The 21973-nt window shown below is 46.9% G+C and overlaps 1 long non-coding RNA gene across 1 annotated transcript; it reads left to right on the top strand.

The window, feature by feature from the left end:
- The first annotated feature begins 934 nt into the window (after positions 1-934).
- LOC311608778 lies at positions 935-15721 on the top strand. Its single transcript, XR_014783157.1, has 3 exons — positions 935-1029; positions 2199-2458; positions 13430-15721. It is a non-coding gene; the product is annotated as an uncharacterized lncRNA (long non-coding RNA).
- The last annotated feature ends 6252 nt before the right edge of the window (positions 15722-21973 follow it).

Genomic DNA, 21973 nt, shown 5'->3' with positions numbered 1-21973 from the left:
AGACCTTAGTATGTCATCCTAAAATGCATATATTTGAAATGCAATTTTTTTCAGATCCATGCTCAATATTTGGCAATGCTATAACCAAACAGATAGTAAACGTGAGGATTAAAAGCTACAAACATGACATCCACAAGGGGATGTTGGCTCCTGTCTCCCAAGAGTCTGTGGGGGCAGGAAAATGCTGTGAAGGGCTGAGTGGTTTTCTAGGGTGGCACAGACCCTCCTGTCAGGCTGCTGAATTCCAAGGAGTAAAGTTCTAGAACATGTTATTCCAGGGTGAAGCTTATGGCATAATGAAGATGGCTGCAATAAGAAACAGCTGTCCTTCCTGATTCAAGACGCATTATAAACACGCTCTATGGGGACAGATAACTGGCTCTTGTCCGTCACTCTGTGAGTGTTCCCAGGATTCTCCTGAGGTAAGAACATATCACAGGGGACAGTGTACAAACCAGAGTGCATTGCACAAACAAATCATGTAGTCTCTCAACAGCACGGCTTTGTACATCTGTCTGAGATCTCACAGTGAGCAAACAGCCCTCACCATCACCAGCGCCTCTCTCACACACACAGGGTGGCTACCACCCGTTGACCGTTGACCGTGGTCCCCTTCCTTGCTTAGCCTAGGAGCAGCCTCCATTTCCTTGGGAGTTGTGGGGTGGAATATAAAAGCTTAGGAGTACAGTGTTTGCCTAGCATGCACAAATTCTAGATCCCTGATCCAGAACAGCAGCAGCAGCAGCAGCAGCAGCAGCAGCAGCAGCAGCTTCCATCAGTGTCAGCTAGATCTGAGCTTCCTGCCCAGGAAATGAGGAAATGCATTTGCCCACCCTGAGCTGACACTTCTACCTATGGAGACCTCCTGCAGATGCAAACGCTGCCGGGAGGAAATCTGCCATCTACAGGCTTAACAGATAAGCGCTCTCTCAGGTCAGCTGCAGAGTCCTTAAAGGGGCTGCAGAGAAGCAGAGCCCAAGATGACTAAGCAGGAGAGGAAGGCCTAGCGCCACAGGAAGCTGCCTAGAGGTCAGGACAGAGCACAGATTCTTGGGGGGTGAGGGGGGCAGTGGGGGTGTGTGGGGGTGGGCCTGCAGATGGGCTGGGGAGGGAAGAAGGATGCCAGAGGAGTGACAGGAAGGTGGGGAAAACAGGCTTCCCAACTTGACAGCTGGCAGCCCAGGGCCTCCTAACCACACCTACTCTCTTCCCCACCTGGACCCTCCTAACAGTGGTGCTAAGGGCTTAGGCATCATCTCAGTTGCTATGGAAACATGGCCTCCTCCAGCAGACATCATGGTTTTAGTGAGCTAAACCAAGCAACTGTTGCCCATCGGTTATAAAGCCTGGACAGCAAGCCAGTGCTGAATGCTTCAGCTTTTTTTTTTTTTTTTTTTTTTTTTAACAGGAGGATGAAGGCTGCAGGGCAGAGGTCACTCAAGGGCTCTTTCCCCCAGATTGCTGGGGCTCCTGGGCTGTATTTGGTCTGGAGTACAGATCACCTTGGGCCCCACCCTCAGATCTAGGAAACAAAAGACAACCAGGAAGATGGTTGTTAGATCTGGTTAAAAGAAAAGCAAAGAAATTCCCTTCTGAAGAAGGCTTTTTTTCCCCCCACCTCTCTCTCTGGAGCATGTGCACAAGCGATCTAGCCCGTTTTTTGTCATCTAGGTACTTAAAAACCAAAGCAGAATTTTGGCCTAGGTCACTCACTCATCTAACAGCAGCAATATTATCTCATTTGTGTCTCAGGTGGGGAAAACTGAATAAATAATACAAAACTGAGTGGATTAAAATTGTAGAATATCCATCAATGGCTGTGGGTGTTGGAGGCATTGGAGAGGATTCAAGTAGAAAAAGGATAAAAAAAAAGGCAGCTTGTTAAATATGACCTGACCTGTGTGTGGGGGCGGGGGATGGGATGGGGGGGACAGGGGGTGCACAAGGGCACACAAACGGGAAGGCTAAGAGCTATTACTTTATTTCATTCATCTCTCACATCTGATTTTACTCAGTTAAGCAGATGCATTGCTTGTGTAAAAGATGGGGAAATGTATGCTTTCATGTTTAAAGACGTGTAGTTTTTTTGTTTTGTTTTGTTTTGTTTTTTAATCAGATTACAATAGCAAGCTTTTGCACTGTGGCAAATGCTGTGACTGAAAATATCCCTGGCTTCTCTTTACTTCCCTAAATTCCAGAAACAAGAGAACAACAAATTTATAAGGTATTGTGTGGAAAATCTCCATTCCCTCCTCGGTCAGCAGTGGCAGCATCGTCACCTCTGACCCTGGGCATGCATTAATAGATCTTCTGAGAGGAACCCACGGAGCCTCCACTCTGGGCTGAGTACACAGGGCTCAGGCTTCCTACAGAAAACCCAGCCACTCAGAGAAAGCAGGCTGCTGCCAGAAAATGGTGAGGACGCCAGGTGCTCTTCCCAAACCCACTCTGCACACAGGTAAAGGAGAAGAGGTAATATTGTGGTTTGAATCTGAACTGCCCCCCCTCCATGGGTTTATGAGTTTAAACATTTGGCCCTCTGCTGGTGACACTGCTTTGGGAGGGGGTGGAGACTCACTGCAGGAATTTGGTCACTGAGGGTGGACCTTAAGTTTTATAACCTGATGCTATGCTACTTCCTGTCTGCATTCTCCCTCCCGACTTAATACAATGTGATCAGATACCTCGTGGACACACACACACACACACACACACACACACACTCACACACACACCAAGGTGGGCTGTATCCCCGCAAAAAAAAAAATAACCCAAACATCGTTAAATCAGACACAGATGGTCAAAACATGATTATGAAGAGGCTCAAGATAGCCCAAAGTAAGCTGACTCTGAATCTGCAACATTCAAACTCTCTGCAAGTCAACTGCCCTTGTAGAATCTTCCGCAGGGGTGTCGAACATGGGCACTTGTCCTGGAAGCAGAAAGAGACATTTTTTTTCAGAGTAGATTAGAACAATAGCATAAGATGTCACTCACAGTGGGGTACATAGGTACCTCTTTGGGTAAGTGTTGCAAGCCTGTTGATCTCTGTGAGTTGTTAAGGTGATGGCCAGAGCCCAGCAGCGTGGGACCATAATGCTGGACAGGCCACTTGTGCCCCAGGATCAAGATGAATGCTGCTTAGCACTATGCCTTAAATATGCTTAAAACAGTATGAATATTTTTGCTGATTATTTTGTAGCTCAATTGTAGTTGTCAAAGGTAAATTTTGTAGATGACAATGCTATGTCCCAGTGTCACATAAAATAAACATGTGTGTGTGTGTGTGTGTGTGTGTGTGTGTGTGTGTGTATGTGTATGCTCCTGAAACCTGAAGACCACACAGACCGAATACTCCTGGATTTAATGTGTTTCTCCAGAGAGTTCTTTTTATCCAGTGTGGCCCAGAGAAGAAAAAAAAAATCTGACCACTCCAGGACACACACTGAAACCTTCCATGTGTGGGATTTGAACACACATAGTTTGAAAATCAACAGAAAAATATATGTATCTGAATACATTTTGAAGGTGTATGTGTGTGAGCTGCAGCCCTCATATTCACACACTGCCATAAATGTTCACCTCTTCCCCATCTACACACTGCACACGTCCATCACTGATGCCAGCAGAGAACTTGGAGGGAGTGGTCCCTTCTCAGGTCCCCAGGCCCTTCCCAGTTACGAGGGTTTGTTGTTTTGTTTTGTTTTTTTTTTAATTTATGGCATAGTCACGAGACTTGCCAAACTCCACTTCTAAAAGTCCAAGGAGAGACATGACTATAGCAGTGAAGAGAACCTCCCTTTTCACTAGAAAGCCGGGCCAAGCGTCATTTATTTTCCTTCCTGGGGTCTTTGGACCCTCATCGTGCCCATGTCCTATGTTTTTATTTCCTTCCAGGAAGCTAGATGGACAATAAAGTCTGAGGAGATGAAATAGAGATGTTCATTTGTATCCACAAATACCACAGAAAGTATGAACATCACATTTTATGCTAATTCAAGCGCAATTGTGTAGTCTTGCAAAAGCCAATCTCAAGCATCAAGAAATGATGGGTAATAACACAGAAAAGAAAAATGTGGACACACACACACACACACAAACAGGAAAATCCAGAGTTCCATCACTCCACTGAGGTAATGCTGGTACACTTGTGAGCCAGCACACATTGTGGATTGTCTCAGTGATGCTAGGATGCAGAAGCCAGAGGCAGGGGACTGCCTTGTTATCCCACATCTAACTACCACATATGGGCCTGCACTATGCTTCCAGAAGGGGACCACTGCATCTAAGATTGCACAGAAAACAGGCTTTATGCAAACACAGTCATAAGCAAAAAGGCTGAACACAAAGTATGGACAGATGTGAGAAGCTACCAGCAAAAACGCACGCAATAGGGGAGTGTTTTTCAACTGACTGCAGATAGGATGTCAGTGATCACTTTAGCTCTGAGCAGTTCAGCTTGCCAGCTCGTCACTTGGTGTAACCCACTAAGAACCCCTTGCTCTTTTGGACCCCTTACCCAAGAGTACTGCCTATATGCTCACTCATGATACTACCCCACAAGAAAGGCTAAGAGACTATGCATGTAACTTTAAAAATGTTACTAATCTTTCACAAAGTTCTCTTAAATGTTCATTCACACAGAGAGAACTTAAGCTACTTGTGAAGCCTGGTTGTCTCTGCAGAGATAGATACACTAACCAGTGTTCACTTTTGCTTCTACTGCTGTTACTGTTATTGCAGCTATTGCTATTACTGCTGCTGTTGTTGCTGCTGCTGTTGTAGCTTCTCTTGCTCATGTTACTGTTGTTGCTACTAGTATTGCTGCTACTATTGCCACTGCTACTGTTGCTGCTGCTGTTGCTCCTGCTGCTGTTGTTGTTATTGCTGCTGCTGCTGCTACTGTTGCTGCTGCTATTGCTACTTTGCTGTTACTGCTGCTACCATTGCTGTTGCTGCTGCTGTTCATGTTGTTGCTACTGCTGTTGCTGCTCTTGTTGCTGCTGCTCTTGTTTTTGCTGCTGCTACTGCTGTTGCTGCTGCTACTATTGTTGCTGTTGTTGCTGCTGCTTTTGTTGTTGCTACTGTTGCTGTTGATGCTACAGTTGTTGCTGCTGGTGCTGCTGGTGCTTCTGTTGTTGTTGCTGCTGCTCTTGTTGCTACTGCTACTGCTGGTGCTGTTGGTGCTGCTGCTGCTGCTGCTGTTTAAGTGGATGGTTATTGAATAACTTCTGCCTCGGTTTCCAATGGAAGAGTTGCACACATAGCCAAAAGCAAGAGACCACTATTTGAGGGGACAATTTTTGATGTATTTCTCTGACTAACTGACTTAACCAAAATAAAAAATGTCCAATCTCCTCTATACACATTTTGGGAAGCTTGGAAGTGTTTGCCAGCTATTCACCACCCCAAAGAGTGCCACAGAAAAACAGTCATTAACTCTTTTTAATGATATCTCTCACTAAAAACCTTCATATAGGCAAGGCATGATGATGCACACATTTATTCCCAGCACCCAGGAGTCAGAGGCAAGAGGATCTGTGTGAGTTCTAGGACAGCCTGGTCTACATAGAGAGTTCCAGGATAGCCAGGGCTATTTAGAGATACCCTGTAAATAATAATAATAATAATAATAATAATAATAATAATAATAATAATAATGATAATAATAATAGTAATACTTCCATTTAATGTCTCTAGTTATCAAATTGTTGCACTGTCTGAAAATAGAGAACTTTTTAGAATTTTAAAAATTAGTCATTGTTGATTGGCCCAGAATCAGAGGGCAAGAGCTAAGTTAGCCAGAACGTTTTCAATTCCTTTTGGTCAACATTCCTGACTGTATTAATTACTTCCTTTTGCTGTGACAAAATACCATAGCCTGGGTGACTTTTAGAAGACAGAATGTACTTTGGCTTATGGTTCTAGAACAGTGGTTCTCAAGCCTCCCATTAATGCAGTTAAATGTGGTGACCTCAACCATAAACCTATTTCACAGCTACTTTACAACTGTCATTTTGATACTGTTATGAATTGTAGTGCCAACACCTGGTGTGCAGGATATCTGACATGTGACCCACAGGTTCAGAACCACTGTCCTAGAGAATTAGACTCCATCATGGTGGATGCCACGGCAGCAGGTATCTGGAGCATAAAGTTGGCTGATCACATCTCAACTGCACCCAGGAAGCAGGGAGCAAGCTAGAAGTGACATCAGGCTGTAAACCCTCAGAGCCTATCTCCAGCGCCACTTACGTCAGCGAGGCTGTACCTCCTAGAGACTGAAGTCCCCAAACAGCCTCACCAACTGAGGACCAAGTCTTCACATACCTAAACCTAGGGGGACGTCATACTCCCAAAGTAATTATGTCCTAGAATTATGCTCCTCCGTGGGCACTGTTATCATATTTCCTATTTACAATTCCTGCCAATGCCTGCCACTTTCTTCTTGAAATAGGTGTGTGCACACCCTTCCACCTACCCAACTCTTTCCACCTCCCTTCTCTTCAAGCCTCCCGTGGGTACTGCTTTGTTTGTCAAGGGCAATGCTGTGTATAACTTTCCCTAGAGCCACACTTTGTGCTTTATCTTGGGATTGATATATAAAAAAAGCAAGCAGTGATATCTAACATAAGGTGGTTGGGGGGAGACAGGTGCTTAGTTGGTGGGGGCTTGCTGTGAAAACATAAACACCTCAATTTCACCCAGCAGAACCCATGTAAAACATGTAAAGTCATCGCCATGTGCACCTCTGATTCCGTCCTTGTGGGATTGGAGACAGTGGGTCTCAGGGGCTTGCTGGGCAGCCCGGTCTCAAAACCATGTAGCAGAGGAAGACATCTGACACAGACATCTGACCTCCATGCACACAGAGAAACAAGTTAGCACCATATTATTTATTATTTCTATTTATCTCTATATCCTTCATCCATCTATTTGCAGTATTTACTTTTGTTGGATGCTTACAACCATCAATGTTTCAAAACTGGCTTCCCATCCGTGGAATCTCTTCTCTTCCTTCCCTGTCATCTCTGAGCCCTGTTATCTAGAGTAGAACCTTCCAGTTCTGCTTCAGAGGCCGCACGTGATGTCTACTCTAGCTGGACCTTAGGCCCTTAGGGTCTGCTTTCCTGGCGCATGTTCTGAAACAGTTTCATTTCATTGGCACAATCCGTCCTAACGCCCATAGGACCATTCTGTTCCCTATACAGGGCTAAGCTATAAATGGCCTTGGAACCTGGGAGAAAAACATTCTTTGTAAGGTTGTTTCTGGTATGAATCCTGCAGCCAGCCTGATCTGGGTCCCTGGTAGATCAGCAGCCCTTACTCTCTGGATCCATGAGAATCTTCTAAGTGATGTAATTTAATCTCCATAAACTATACGTCAATGTGTATTTTCCAATACATTATAATAAGATAAAAAAGACTATTTCAGAGGATCATGAGTGTGTTCATCGCTCGGGAAGTTTCCTCTCATCTTCCCCCCAAATCGCATTCCTTTTTATTTGCTTTGCTCTCTTCCTGTGAAATTCTGTTGGCTGTATTTCAGCCTTTTAAGTGGTTTTCTGTTGCCTCCCCAGTACCTGCACACACACTCTAGCCCTCCCTCTCTGTAGTTGTTTTCGGCCTATTTAACAAATATCCTCACCTTCCGTCATTAAGCGGTCTGTTTCAAGTTTGAAAAAAAAAACTACTTTTATTTTTGACACATTTCTGTTTCCTCTATTAATCTTCTTTAAACCTAGTGAATATCCTGTCTGTGTGTTGTGGTCTACACACACTCCTGTGCGTGAGGGTTTCCCTCACTGGGTAATGTGCCTCCTTCTGGTGGTTTGCTTCTTATTTAACTTGGTTTCTCTTCTTATTGCAGATGGCCCTCAAGTTTCTGACACACCATTGTCCATTCATTCCTGAAAACACAGTAGCTGCAAGGCTGAGTTCAGCATGTCAGAGAGGCTCCTGGTCTGGGGTTTCACCCACAGTATGAACAGGAAGAAAGCCAGCTGCACCCTGGCCTGGGTACATGCCATAGGGTAAGCCCATGCCAGGTGCATGCTGTAGTGTCAGCCCATGCCAGGTGCATGCTGTAGGGTCAGCCCATGCCAGGTGCATGCTGTAGGGTCAGCCCATCCCAGGTGCATGCTGTAGGGTCAGCCCATGCCAGGTGCATGCTGTAGGGTCAGCCCATGCCAGGTGCATGCTGTAGGGTCAGCCCATCCCAGGTGCATGCTGTAGGGTCAGCCCATGCAGGTGCATGCTGTAGGGTCAGCCCATGCCAGGTGCATGCTGTAGGGTCAGCCCATGCCAGGTGCATGCTGTAGGGTCAGCCCATGCCAGGTGCGTGCTGTAGGGTCAGCCCATCCCAGGTGCATGCTGTAGGGTCAGCCCATGCCAGGTGCGTGCTGTAGGGTCAGCCCATGCCAGGTGCGTGCTGTAGGGTCAGCCCATGCCAGGTGTGTGCTGTAGGGTCAGCCCAGCTCAGGTGCGTGCTGTAGGGTCAGCCCATGCCAGGTGCGTGCTGTAGGGTCAGCCCATCTCAGGTGCATGCTGTAGGGTCAGCCCATGCCAGGTGCATGCTGTAGGGTCAGCCCATCTCAGGTGCGTGCTGTAGGGTCAGCCCATGCCAGGTGCATGCTGTAGGGTCAGCCCATCTCAGGTGCATGCTGTAGGGTCAGCCCATGCCAGGTGCGTGCTGTAGGGTCAGCCCATCTCAGGTGCGTGCTGTAGGGTCAGCCCATGCCAGGTGCATGCTGTAGGGTCAGCCCAGCTCAGGTGCGTGCTGTAGGGTCAGCCCATCTCAGGTGCGTGCTGTAGGGTCAGCCCATGCCAGGTGCCTGCTGTAGGGTCAGCCCATGCCAGGTGCATGCTGTAGGGTCAGCCCATGCCAGGTGCGTGCTGTAGGGTCAGCCCATCTCAGGTGCGTGCTGTAGGGTCAGCCCATGCCAGGTGCATGCTGTAGGGTCAGCCCATCTCAGGTGCATGCTGTAGGGTCAGCCCATGCCAGGTGCGTGCTGTAGGGTCAGCCCATCTCAGGTGCGTGCTGTAGGGTCAGCCCATGCCAGGTGCATGCTGTAGGGTCAGCCCAGCTCAGGTGCGTGCTGTAGGGTCAGCCCATCTCAGGTGCGTGCTGTAGGGTCAGCCCATGCCAGGTGCCTGCTGTAGGGTCAGCCCATGCCAGGTGCGTGCTGTAGGGTCAGCCCATGCCAGGTGCATGCTGTAGGGTCAGCCCATGCCAGGTGCGTGCTGTAGGGTCAGCCCATGCCAGGTGCGTGCTGTAGGGTCAGCCCATGCCAGGTGCGTGCTGTAGGGTCAGCCCATGCCAGGTGCGTGCTGTAGGGTCAGCCCAGCTCAGGTGCGTGCTGTAGGGTCAGCCCATGCCAGGTGCGTGCTGTAGGGTCAGCCCATGCCAGGTGCGTGCTGTAGGGTCAGCCCAGCTCAGGTGCGTGCTGTAGGGTCAGCCCATGCCAGGTGCGTGCTGTAGGGTCAGCCCAGCTCAGGTGCGTGCTGTAGGGTCAGCCCAGCTCAGGTGCGTGCTGTAGGGTCAGCCCATCTCAGGTGCGTGCTGTAGGGTCAGCCCAGCTCAGGTGCGTGCTGTAGGGTCAGCCCATGCCAGGTGCGTGCTGTAGGGTCAGCCCATGCCAGGTGCGTGCTGTAGGGTCAGCCCATGCCAGGTGCGTGCTGTAGGGTCAGCCCATCTCAGGTGCGTGCTGTAGGGTCAGCCCATGCCAGGTGCGTGCTGTAGGGTCAGCCCATGCCAGGTGCGTGCTGTAGGGTCAGCCCATGCCAGGTGCGTGCTGTAGGGTCAGCCCATGCCAGGTGCGTGCTGTAGGGTCAGCCCCGTGAGGGCCACCCTGCTGCCTTAGACACTTTGTTCAGCTTCTCTTGTCAGGAATGTTTCTCCCCTTAGCCTAAGGGATAAGCACCTGCCTACTGGCTGTTCTATGCTCAAAGGATGCTAAGAAGGCCATAAGAGCTCCCCTCTTGTTTGAGGAGCTGGGGGACCCTCCTGGCTATCTTCCCCCAACCACGCGTTCATCTGCTTATCAGTGGCATCGCCTGACCCTTTGTCATCTTTAGGAAGGACAGAACCCACCCTTCACCAGTTTTCCTCCAGTTCCCTTGTGACTGAGAGGTAAGATATTTTCATTTTGTCTTTGTAAATGGATATTGAGGAGAAGAGAAGAGGGAGAGAGGAAAAGGAGAGATGGGGAGGGGGTGCAAGTGCGCAGATTGACATCTAAGTTGTAGCACCTCTGCTTCCTCAGGGCACCCTGCTTCCTCAGACATTTTGTTTGGCTTCTCTTGTCATGAAGAAAACAAGGCCTGCTAAGGAAATACAATTTTCATATTTTCATGTGTGTGTGTGTGTGTATGTGTGTGTGTAGTGTTTTAAAACTTTGTTATTTTTATTTTTTATTTCACATGTGTGTGCCTTTATGTGTGTATACCACATGAGGCCATCAGAATCCTGTAGGTGGAATTACAGGCAGCCATGAGCCACCTGACCTGGGTGCTGGGAACCTAGTTCAGGTCGTCCATGAGAACAGCAAGCTCTCCTAACTATCTCCCTAATTCTAGCCTCAGACACACACCTCCACTTGAGTTTTCCTGACCAAGGAGTTATGATTTTCCTTGTTATCCACACTATAGGCCACCATCCTAGACTCTTTTATTTATTTATTGGTGCTATTGTAAAATAAAATGAAAACATTTCCCCTTGTGCCGTAGTCATAAGTCCCTGCTTTGTTCAGAATATAGATAACCTCTGGTTTTGAACATATGAGGGTTTGGTTCTCACCTCTGTTAAGTGAGAACTGCATTTTTCTAGAGCTAGCAGACACTTGTCAGGGTGCTCTGCATATGGGACTATGAGCTTGCTGAAGAGAGATGCTCGAACACAACTGGACACAATATGCCAACAATATGCAATAAAATCTGCCTCGTGTCAGCATCTCTGGGTATCTCTCCAGGCCCAGACTCAGACACACACCTCCACTTGAGCTCTTTTGCCTCCCAAGGAGCCATGGGTTTTTTTTGCTGCCCACATTGTAGGCCACCATCCTAGACTCTTTCTTTTTTTTTTTTTTTTTTTCCTTTTCTTTCTTGGCCTGGTGCTATTTATAGGTTTTCTAGAAACTCAAACCCATTTTTCCATACTTGGACAAACCAGACCTTTTGTCTGCTAATATATCGCTTTTCCTATGATTTCCTTGGACAGAGATAGGTGATATACACACTCACCCACAATGAGAAAGCTAGCACTCACTGGTAATCTCCTTGTTCTTGGGCCCTCCCCAGCCTCTTCTAGGCTGATACCTGATACCTGACTCTTCTGAGACCAATACCATCAAGTTACAGCAATCAAATCTGGTGTTAAATTTTTCCCAGTAAGAGGCTGGAGAGATAGCTCAACAGTTAAGACCACCAGCTGCTCTTCCAGAGGACCCAAGTTCAATTCCCAGCACCCATATGATGGCTCACAACTATATGCAACTCCAGTTTCAGGAGATCCCAATACCCTCTCCTGGCCTCAGGGAGAACACCAATAGACACAAAAACAACAAAATAATTTTAAAAGCTAGGTGTGGTGGCACATAATTTTAATCCCAGCACTCAGGAGACAGAGGCAGGTGGATCTTAGTAAGTTCAAAGCCACCTTGGTCTACATAGTGAGTTCCAGGTTATTCAGGGACACACAATGAGACCCTCAAACACAAACAACAAAAAATGATCTTCCAGGTTTCCCATTTCTCACCCACTGGCATAGAAGACATGATGCTCTAATTTGCTTTCTGTTGATGTGATAAGCAATGTGAGCAAAAGCAACTATGAGGTGGAAAGAGTTTATTTGGCTTACAAGGTACAGCCAAGGCAGGAGCTCAAGTCAGGGCAGGAGGCAGTGCTTGATGTAGATGCCCTGGACAAATGCTGCTTACTGGCGTGCTCCCCGTGGCCTGCTGCCCGTGGCCTGCTCCCTGTGGCTTGCTCCCTGTGGTATGCTCCCCATGGCGTGCTCCCTGTGGCGTGCTCCCTGTGGCCTGCTCCCCATGGCCTGCTCCCTGTGGCGTGCTCCCCATGGCCTGCTCCTGGTGGCCTGCTCCCTGTGGCTTGCTCCCCAGTTACCTTTCATCTGCGGCCCAAGTTTATCATCTCAGAGATGGTACTGCCTATTGTGGGTAGGCCTTCCTACAATAAAAAAAAAAAAATGCCTTCTAGATGTGCCAAAGGCCAATCTGTAAGTCAATACTCAAGTGTGGCTCCCCTCTCGGGTTACTCAGGTTTGTATCATGTCAGTGAAAACTAACCAAGCACAAGTGACTTCTTGTGAACTTGACACAAAGACACACAATTAGACCATAACCTTTCCTTTCTGGCTTACCCCCAAGATCGGGTGTTAATATTTTTTAAAAACCCACAGTATCATTTAAAACACTCAAAGGCTTTTAACTGTGTGTTCCTATAAAATATAAAATATGTTCCATATTTCGTCAATATCCAAAATAAATTACATATTTCCTAGTCTAAGAGTGAATGCCATGAGTACAATTATATTAATACAAAGCAAACTCCAACATCCAGTTGTGTAAGTCAAGTCCTGAAGCTCAATGGCCAGGACATCAGACTCATTCACAATCTTCTAGACTTAAAAGGCCTTGAGCTGCCACATTTCTACAGCTCTGCTGTCTGAAATACACATATCCAATAGCCCGGGCCAGCTCTACTATATGCCTGTTTCTGCCCACAGTCCACACAGACCTGGAATCTGCAGTTGAGGTTGTACCTTCACCAATGGCCTCCTGACATCTCTTCAGGGATGCCTGCTACATGGCACCAGGACTCAGCTTCTCTCCATGACCCTTTTTAGGCTTTCAAAACTAGTGCTTTAACAAATGTGGCTACCATGTTAAGGGGCAGCCTTGCCCCACCCCCACCTCCATCCCTGGACCACAGTTTTTGTGAGTTAGCCTGAGGAAATGCTCCCAGGAGAAACCACCTGAATGACTCTGGTCTCTTCTTCATCGCATCTGACTTCTGAGCAGACACCTACCATCCCAGTCAACGACAGAAGGGTTCACTTCCAAAGCTTCATAATTCCAATACATCACACAAGCGCAGAGTCTTCGAGGGACCCTCCGGCCTCCATCACCAGTTTCACAAGTCAGACTCTATCGTCTGCACTGCTCTCAAGACTCTTCCTGCCAAAGCTCCCACAGAAGAGCCTGTAAGCTCTAAGAACTCAACTGTTTTTCCATCTCCAGCCCAAAGTTCCAAGTACTTCCACAACCCTAAGACACATCACACACACAGAGAGCTGGGTCTGTCACATTAGTACCTCACTCCAGGTACCAACCTCCAAATCTCTGCTCTAGCTGTTTCTCTGTTACTCTGATAGAAACACTAACCAAAAATATTCACCTTACACTTCCAGGTCATAGTCCACTATTCAGGGAACTCGGGACATGCACAGCAAGCAGGAAGAACTCAGGAAACATGAACAGAAAGCAGGAAGAACTTGGGGAACATGAACAGGAAGCAGGAAGAACTTGGGGAACATGAACAGGAAGCAGGAAGAACTAGGGGAACATGAACAGGAAGCAGGAACTGAAGCAAAGGCCACAGAGGATGATGCTTTACTGGCTTACCATGGCTGCCTCAGGCTTCTTTCTTATTTCCTGTGACCGCCTGCCCTGAGGCAGCGCTACCCATCATGGCTAGGCCCTCCCACAGTGGTCATTAGTCAAGACAGTGCCTCCACAGACGTGCCCACACACTAGCTGGATGGAGGCGATTCCCCAGTTGAGGCCTCTTCTTCACCGGAGACGCTGGTATGTGTCAGCTTGACAGGAAACTACCCAGCACAGTCATTGCAATAAGCATTTGCCAGGTGGTGAGCAAGTACAAGAGAAAGTCAATGATGTCATTCCTCATGAGATAAATGCAAATTAAAACTGGAAAATTTCTGTAGCAAACAATTTCCTCTAACACTAAATATATACATACTTAAACTTAATAGGCCGAGAGCTAAGATCATGCTTGGAAGATAGGTGCGTGCAAATTCACAAAAAGACGTACATTAGAATGCCTTGGCAGAAGCTGTGAAATGCAAAAAAAAAAAAAAAAAAAAAAAAAAAAAAAAAAAGTGGCTCGCCTCTTCTGAACGAGAGCTTCTCCTTGGACTGTATCTGCACAATGAAATACCATACATCAGAGAAAATGAACAAGCCTTTCCACAAAGCGCGTCAAGAAACACCGTTCTTGTATCTCTTTATAGTCCTTTTTTTGTGTGTGTGTGAAAAGTATGATTTTACTTATAAAGGTAATCAAATTTAAAGAGATGATAATATTACGTAGAAGGAATAATAATTGAAAGGCACACATGTGAGCCTTGGGTGTATGGATCGCTGCATTCATCCAACTGCAGGTGCTTTCAGGGGTGTGTTTTGTTTAGGAAATTCTATTCAGCTTCGGACACGTATTTCACTTGCAAGTCCGTTTCCAAATAAGAAGTAAGTGGAAAGGAGACAACACAGGTCAAACACAAGTCATTTGAGAGTTTATTTCAACAGAGAAAACTAGGTACAAGTCAGAAATCTCTTAGGGAGAGGAGCCGTCCCCTACTATGTTACAGAGCCTAGGACAATGACTGGCCTGGAGCAGAAAGACGTTTGGTGTTGAGGAAGGGAGGACGGAAAGGAGGAGGGAAGGAAGGAATGTCTATGTGCCCCGCCTCTGGAATCCAATGCTCTTCACCTGATATTAAGCACCCCACCCCCACCCCAAACTCATGTCCCTCTTATGCGGTTTCACGGAGCCGGTCCTTCTGCTGCCGCTACTCTGTCTGCCACCCTCACACCACAAGCTTCTTGGTTGGCTCTTTCTCTATGATCTAAAACAGTACCTGGCCTCTCTGAGTGTTCATCAACTGTTTGTTGAGCGAGCGAGCTAGCTTGCCTCATCCTGGATGCCTGGTCCTGGCGGTTTGTCTGTGGTGACCTTGAACCAACGCAAGGCTGAGGGACGATCCCCGAGCCATGGAGGCAGGGGAGGACTAAGTCTTTGGAAATTTACTAAAGCCCACTGCAAACCTCTGCCGGTCAGCAAGCTTGGGAGAATCTTCCATCCCAAGCACCCAGAGGGTCTGTCTCCACTTCCCAGTTTCTGCCCACACTGGTAGCAGCCTCTACTGCGCTGTGCATGGGAATGCAGCCTCTGAGGCCAGGAATGCGCACAAGATGTGATTGATGAGCTCACCATGATGGGATGAATTCAACTATGTCTGGGCTTGTAGAACCAGGTCAGCATCTCCAGGCTGCCCTGCTCTCCTCAGGGGGTGGAAGGCCCCGCCTCCCTGCCCTTCCAGAAGACTGGAGAGGTTTCTGAGAGAATAAACAGCTGCAGAGGTTCCCCCAAGGGGGCAGCATCCCCAGCCTGTGGTGAGTCTCTCAGCTTTCCTTTATGCATTTTTAATCAATCCTAAGCTACTTACAAAAGTGTGCAATTACTTTCTGCACTTGGAGTTGTAATAAGATTTAATGACTCCTCTTGGATCCTCCAAGTGAGCACCGAGACTGACTCCTGGCTTAAAAAATCAGCTTTGGCAACAGAGATGGTGGGAGTGGAAGGATTTTTATTTTTCCAGTTTTTCAGCTTAAATATGAGAGAACAGAAAATTTCATCTTTCTTTTGTTTTGTACTTCAGGAGGATTTTTTTGGGGGGGGTCACAGCAGCTGAGTAAAATCCAGCAGGAAAAGTAGGCCACGTGAGCTTCTTTTATTGTTGTTGTTGTTGTTGTTGTTGTTGTTATTATTATTATTATTATTATTATTATTATTATTATTATTATTTTAAATCTGGGGGAGCTGGGCATGTGGGGTTGGTGTGTGTGGGGCTCAGGGGGCAGCCTTAGCTGTTGGTCCTCGCTTCCACCTTGCATGCGACAGAGCCTCCAGTTACTACTGCTGGTACGCTGGCTAGCTGTTCCTCTCCTGTCTGTTTCCCAGCTTGCTGAAAGAGCACCCGGGTTACAGATGCATGGCATCATTGCAGCTGGTACATGGTTCTGGGGACCAGACTGAGGTCTTCAGGCTTGTGCAGCAAATCCTCTACTCACTGAGCCACCTCCCAAGCCCCGAACTCTCAGTTTAAAAGCCATGTTACTGACTGACTGTCTCACAAAGCTAGGCCATCTAGTCCTGGGCAAGCCCTTAGCTAGGGCCTCCCTCTGAGTGTCTCTGGCAAAGGGAGCCTCCCACAGGCCCTGGAAGACACTGGCCCAACGGTTGTAAAGAATTACTTGCTCATGTGTATGAACATCCTTCTTGGTGTCAGTGGCCCCTCAGAATGTCACAGGTTCTAGACACCTAGAAGTGCAAAGAGAGCATCATCTTCTCTTTGGAAGCATTGAGAAGCTGCAGCTCCTGTGCTTGATGAGCTGGGTCCCAAAGCCACACAGGCTCCATGAGGCGGTGCAGGCCACCAGCCTAACTCTCTGCAGAGAGCTAGCAGCACAACACACCGCAGCTCTGTTCAGCCTTCTGTGGCTTTTGCTGTGCAATGCTGTGCCATGAAAGACACACAGGAGGCTGCTCTACCTGGGAAGTGGCTTCCCACAGTTCTTGGCTCTAAGAGGCCATGTGGGCTGCCTGAAAGAGAGAGAAAAGGCCTTGATGTCACAAGACCTGGTGATTATCAAGTCACTGTGCAGCCAGGCAGTTCATGATCTTTATGTAGAAATGAGGGAAGCAAATAAGCCAGACGCTGAAAAGATGGATACCGCATGACCCCCATAGGCAGAGTCTCAAATTACGTCAGCGCAGAGTGGATATTAGCCCAACATAGATGTCCTCTGAGAGACTCCACCCAGCGGGGGATCAGGACAGATACTGGGACTCACAGCTGGACTCTGGGCGAAGAGATGCAAGTTATATGGAAGAGTTGGGGGATGGAAGGGTGGGTGGGGCTGTCAGGAGCTCCACAAGGAGACCATCAAGGCTGGCAGGTCTGGACCCGGGGGAGCCTGCACCAACCAAGGACACTGCAAACAGAGACCCTGGGCCCCTTGTTCAGATGTAGCCGATGGACAGCACATTCTCCACTTGGGAAACAGGGTGACGGGGTGAGGAGTTGGGGGTGCTGTGGAGGAGGGGAGAGTGGAGGACCACCTCTGACATAAACTCTAGTGCCAACTATTTGAGCACTGCCCCTTGGTGGAGAGGCCCTGTGAGAACAGAGAGGAAAGGGATGCAGGCTACCCAGATGGGACCTGACAGATGGTGGGGGAAGAGGACCCCACTCTGTCAGAGGTCTAGGGGAGGTGAATAGGGAGGAAAAGGCAGGGAGGGTGGGAACAGGAAGATAAGAGCAAGAGCTAAGGGATTACAATGGAGTTGCAATGTGAATAAATTATAATAAAAAAATTTTAATGGTGATCATTAGACAGTAAGAGTGTTGAGAGGGAAGGTGAGGATAGAGTTAGATACGTTACCAGGGTAGAATTAGAGAGAAGCAACGAGCCTGAGTGTCTGTAGCACAGCGGCGTTGATGTGACTCACAGCCTGGTGTAAGTTTCATGAATGGATGAGAAGAACTTCAAGCCTCTGTCGTAATATTAACTACCATGTTTCAATCAGATTATTTAAATGGCACATTGTACCTCATAAATATGTACAAATACGAACCAATAAAATGATGATAGTATGGGCCAGCAAGATGGCTTCAGTGGGTAAAGGCATCTGCTGCCAATTCTAGTGACCTGAGTTTCATTCTCAGGAAGAGCTCTCTGATAGTTTGTTTATCTTTGCTCTGTGGGCAACTGTCCACCAAAGGCACACTTTCCAGAAACCCTTCAGGGTGCTTGAGTCTCGGTTACTGTGCTTAAAGCAAAACCGTCTACGTGGAAAAATAACTCATACAGAACACTTACTCAACCCACTTGTGCGTGAAGTGTGGCCTAAGTGGTGGGGGAAGGGGCAGAGCGCTTCTTCAAAGGCTGCTCGGCCGGGCCCCTGCAATGGCTGCCCGGCTGAGAACTGTAGCCTTACACAACCCAGGAAACTTCTCCCTCCTACCAACACTTGAATAGCTCAGCCCCCCATACTGACTCCTTCATGCTCAGGGAAGATTACCTCTCACATTAAAGATTTGATGACTGAGCAGCTCACACAGAGAACACTGGCTTGGCAGGACAAACTCACGAGATACAAGGAAGGCTGGTGAGGTTTGTTCGAACTGGATTTGAGCCTCAGGATGGGTCAGATCACCCAAGGTCTCAAGTTAGCAGATTACAGCTGATCTCCGTGATGCGTGTGTTGCTATTACATCTCTATTTGTCAGGTGACGCAACTGAGGGAGGGAACTGTGAAATGCACAAAGCTGATCCCCAAGACAACCAGGGCTCAAGCCTGGACTTCTGCAGGAACAAATCATTTGGAGATAAATTTTTAAACTTTTACAGGCAATAGTATGTATCAAATGACATCAAACACGTGGGAATAAGCCTAACAAAAATCTGTGCAGGACTGCCATGGTGAGAGCTAAGATGTGTCACTAAAACATAAATGGAGGCCTGAAGGAATGGAGGAGTAAATTGCTATCATAAATGGAAAAGCTCAATGTGTGGATGGCTTTTCACTCCAAGATGATTTATACAATTGGCTAATATTGATTAAAATACCAACAGGTGTGTGTGTGTGTGTGTGTGTGTGTGTGTGTGTGTGTGTGTATGAGCTTATGCATATGTGTGTTTATGTATTCATGTGTGTATGTATATGTGTATTTATGTGTATGTGTGTGTATATGTGCATGGTATATGTATATATGTGTATAAGACTTGACATCTTAGCCTGGTGGTGGTGGTGCATACCTTTAATCTCAGCACTTGGGAGGCAGAGGCAGGCAGATCACTGTGAGTTTGAGGCCAGCCTGCTCTATAAAGCAAGTCAAGGACAGTCAAGGCCACATAGAGAAACCCTGTCTCGAAAAACTAAAAATAAGAAATAAAAAATAAAAAAATAACAGACTTTACATCCTAAGATGTAAGTATCTTTAAAAATGTAAATACCTAGCACAGCAAGGACAATCTGGATAAAAACAGCAAAAGGACTGACCACATTGCCACATCTCCCCGCATCCCTAATCTTGGATTGGCTCCAAGAGACCTATAAGCCAATAGCAGAGCCTGGGGAGCCCAGAAACCTACGCACAGGTTGGTAGTCCCCTGCCTATAACATGGGATCAGCACATCAACAAGATGGAGAAAGAGTGAAGTTTTATTATATGGAAGGGGATGTGTGTGTGTGTGTGTGTGTGTGTGTGTGTGTGTGTGTGTGTGTGTGAATTAGCCTTGAATTTACATCACACACTTTAATTTGAGATGGAGAGTTGAGGTTTTTAAACTTTTAATATTATGGAAGAAAATATAACAAGTTCTCCCTGGCTTTAAAATAAGACAACATTCCTTACCTCTAACCCAAAGCATGCTGACAATTGCTGTATTACCTCATTAAAATACAAAATTTCATATTTTCCCAAATAAACTGCTTTTAAGGAATTGAAAACAGAGGACGGAGAGACAGCCTCGTCAGTAAAGTACCAGGCCAGCATGAGGGCCTGAGTTCAGTGCCAGAACCCACATTTTAAAAGCCATGTGTGGTTGCAAACACTTTTAATCCTAGTATTGGGGACTCAGAAACAGGCAGGTCCTTGGTACTTTTGCCTCCACACAGTTGGTTAGTAGATTGATTATGTAACTGCATAGTATCTGATTGCTATGGGATGATATAGCAGGCTGAGCACAGGAAATAGTTATTTACTGCATGTCTCAGGAAGGTTTTACTTCTTTCTAATTACACAAAATAATCAATGAAGTTTAAGTTGAGAGGTTATTATCTCTTGGGAAACACCCAAGCAAGGCTACATGAATTAAGGGCAGTCCAACATGATACCTAATCACCAATAAAGGCTAGTGATCCAGAAGCTAACCCAAAGAAAATAAAACCTGTGAACTGCCTGGAAAAGACTTCAATAAACTCAATGAGATGGAAATATCCCACAAAAAGACACAGAAATGAAAAACCAGGAAAATAATATATAAACAAAGTAAGAAGCATAATAAAAAGAAATCACAAGCCAAGAGTCAAACAGAAATCTCAGGGGTGAAGAACACAATGAAGGAGCCCAAAAAGTTCAGTCAACAGCCAACTTGGTCGTGGATAAGAAATAATCTACCCAAGACAAATGAGTGACTGGAAATCAGCTAGCTAGGAAGCTACAGGTAGAAACTGTGAAAACACAGATCACTAAAAACTACTCACAACAACGGACCCCCCCAGAAGCACAAGACGGGAAAACTGTCCACGTCCCTTGAGATCCGGACACCCAAATCCATGAAGGGAAGAAACTCCTAGGCAAGATAAACTCAAAGATTAGCCCCCAAGACATGCTGTAAGCAAACTGGAGTCTGGTGAGGATCACGGGCAAAGATAATTTTAAAAGCAACATGAGCAAACCCTTACTAGTCACCATGAGGTTATCAGCAAATTTCTCAGAAGACATTGGGGTGATTCTGCAAGATTCTACAAGAAAATAATAATCCTGTTCAAAAGGAATGTTACGTCAGCAAAACTATCCTCCCGAAATGAAAGATGTATTTTACCACAAAAACGAAAGGTAAATATTTATCATCACCAGAGCTGCCTCACAGGTCCCTCACTAAACTAGGAACTCACCAGTTAGACCAGACTTCCTGCATTGTGCTCTGGGGAGCCCAGTATCTCCATTTGCCCCTTGCTGCAGTTATAGGGCTGTGCTGCCGTGCAGCATTTACATGGGTACCCGGGATCTGAGCTCAGGAACTCACGCTTGCACAACAAGTACTTTTTGGCTGAGCCATCTCCCTAGCCATGAAACTTTTCTTAAAAAACAAACAAACAAACAAACAAACAAAAAACAGAGACATCACCCAACTCACAGTTTTTCACAAGGGAAGGTGACAACCAAAAAATGAAAAGTGACCCACGGAATGGGAGAAAATATTTACAAACCTCGCATTTGATAAGGCACTAGTATCTGAAATTAAAAACGTCCTAGCAGCTCACTAACAACACAAGGTAGCCTCAGTAAGAGACCAGCAAAGGGCTGACACAATCTGATGACTAACAGGTAAAGGAAAACATGCTCAGATCGATATCACCACTGGGGTGTGCAAGGTGTCACCAGGGTGTGCAAACCGAAGCCACAGGGAGAGACTGTACTCACGTAACTTCTATTGCTGTGATGAAATAGCCTGACCAAAAGAGCAACTTCAGAAGGAAAGGGTTTGTTTTGATTACAGCTCCTGAAGTAAAGAGTCCCTCGTGGTGAGGAAAGCTCAGAAGCAGGAGCAGGAAGCTGGCCGATGACATTTTTATCCCATACAGGAAGCAGAGAGAGAGAGAGAGAGAGAGAGAGAGAGAGAGAGAGAGAGAGAGAGAGAGAGAGAGAGAGAACAGGAAGTGGAGCAAGGCTACAAACCCCTAAAGGCCACTCCTGGTGACACACTTCCTCCAGTCAGCCTGAACCTCTTGAAAGTTCCATAACCTGGCCAGACCAACAGGGGACAAAGTGTTCAAACCCCTGAGCCTGTGGGATCATTTCTCATTCAGATACCATCCCACAGGATGCTGTTGCCGAGGAGATGAAAGGTGATGGGGAAAGCTAGAAACTTTACACTTTATGGGTGTTTCAGTGCTGTGGCCTTGGTGGAAAGCAGAAGTTTCCTCAAACATTAAAAACAGCCTAAGGTGTAACTCAGCAACCCCACTGCTAAGTTTACGCACAACGTGTACTTCACAGCAATGTCTGCAGCCCATCCCTATGGGCATCAAAGCAGCTGCAGGATGGGCCAAGTGTGCCAGCTGCCCAAGTGTTTGACAGTGGAAGAGTTTATAAAGGAAATACGAAATGGGGCCCAGTGAGATAATGGCGCTTGCTGCT

This window comes from Acomys minous (assembly GCF_964271855.1).
Source record: "Acomys minous genome assembly, chromosome: 11".
Classification (NCBI taxonomy): domain Eukaryota; kingdom Metazoa; phylum Chordata; class Mammalia; order Rodentia; family Muridae; genus Acomys; species Acomys minous.
Note: the sequence above shows the minus strand (reverse complement) of the source record. Positions and strands in the feature narration are given on the sequence as shown.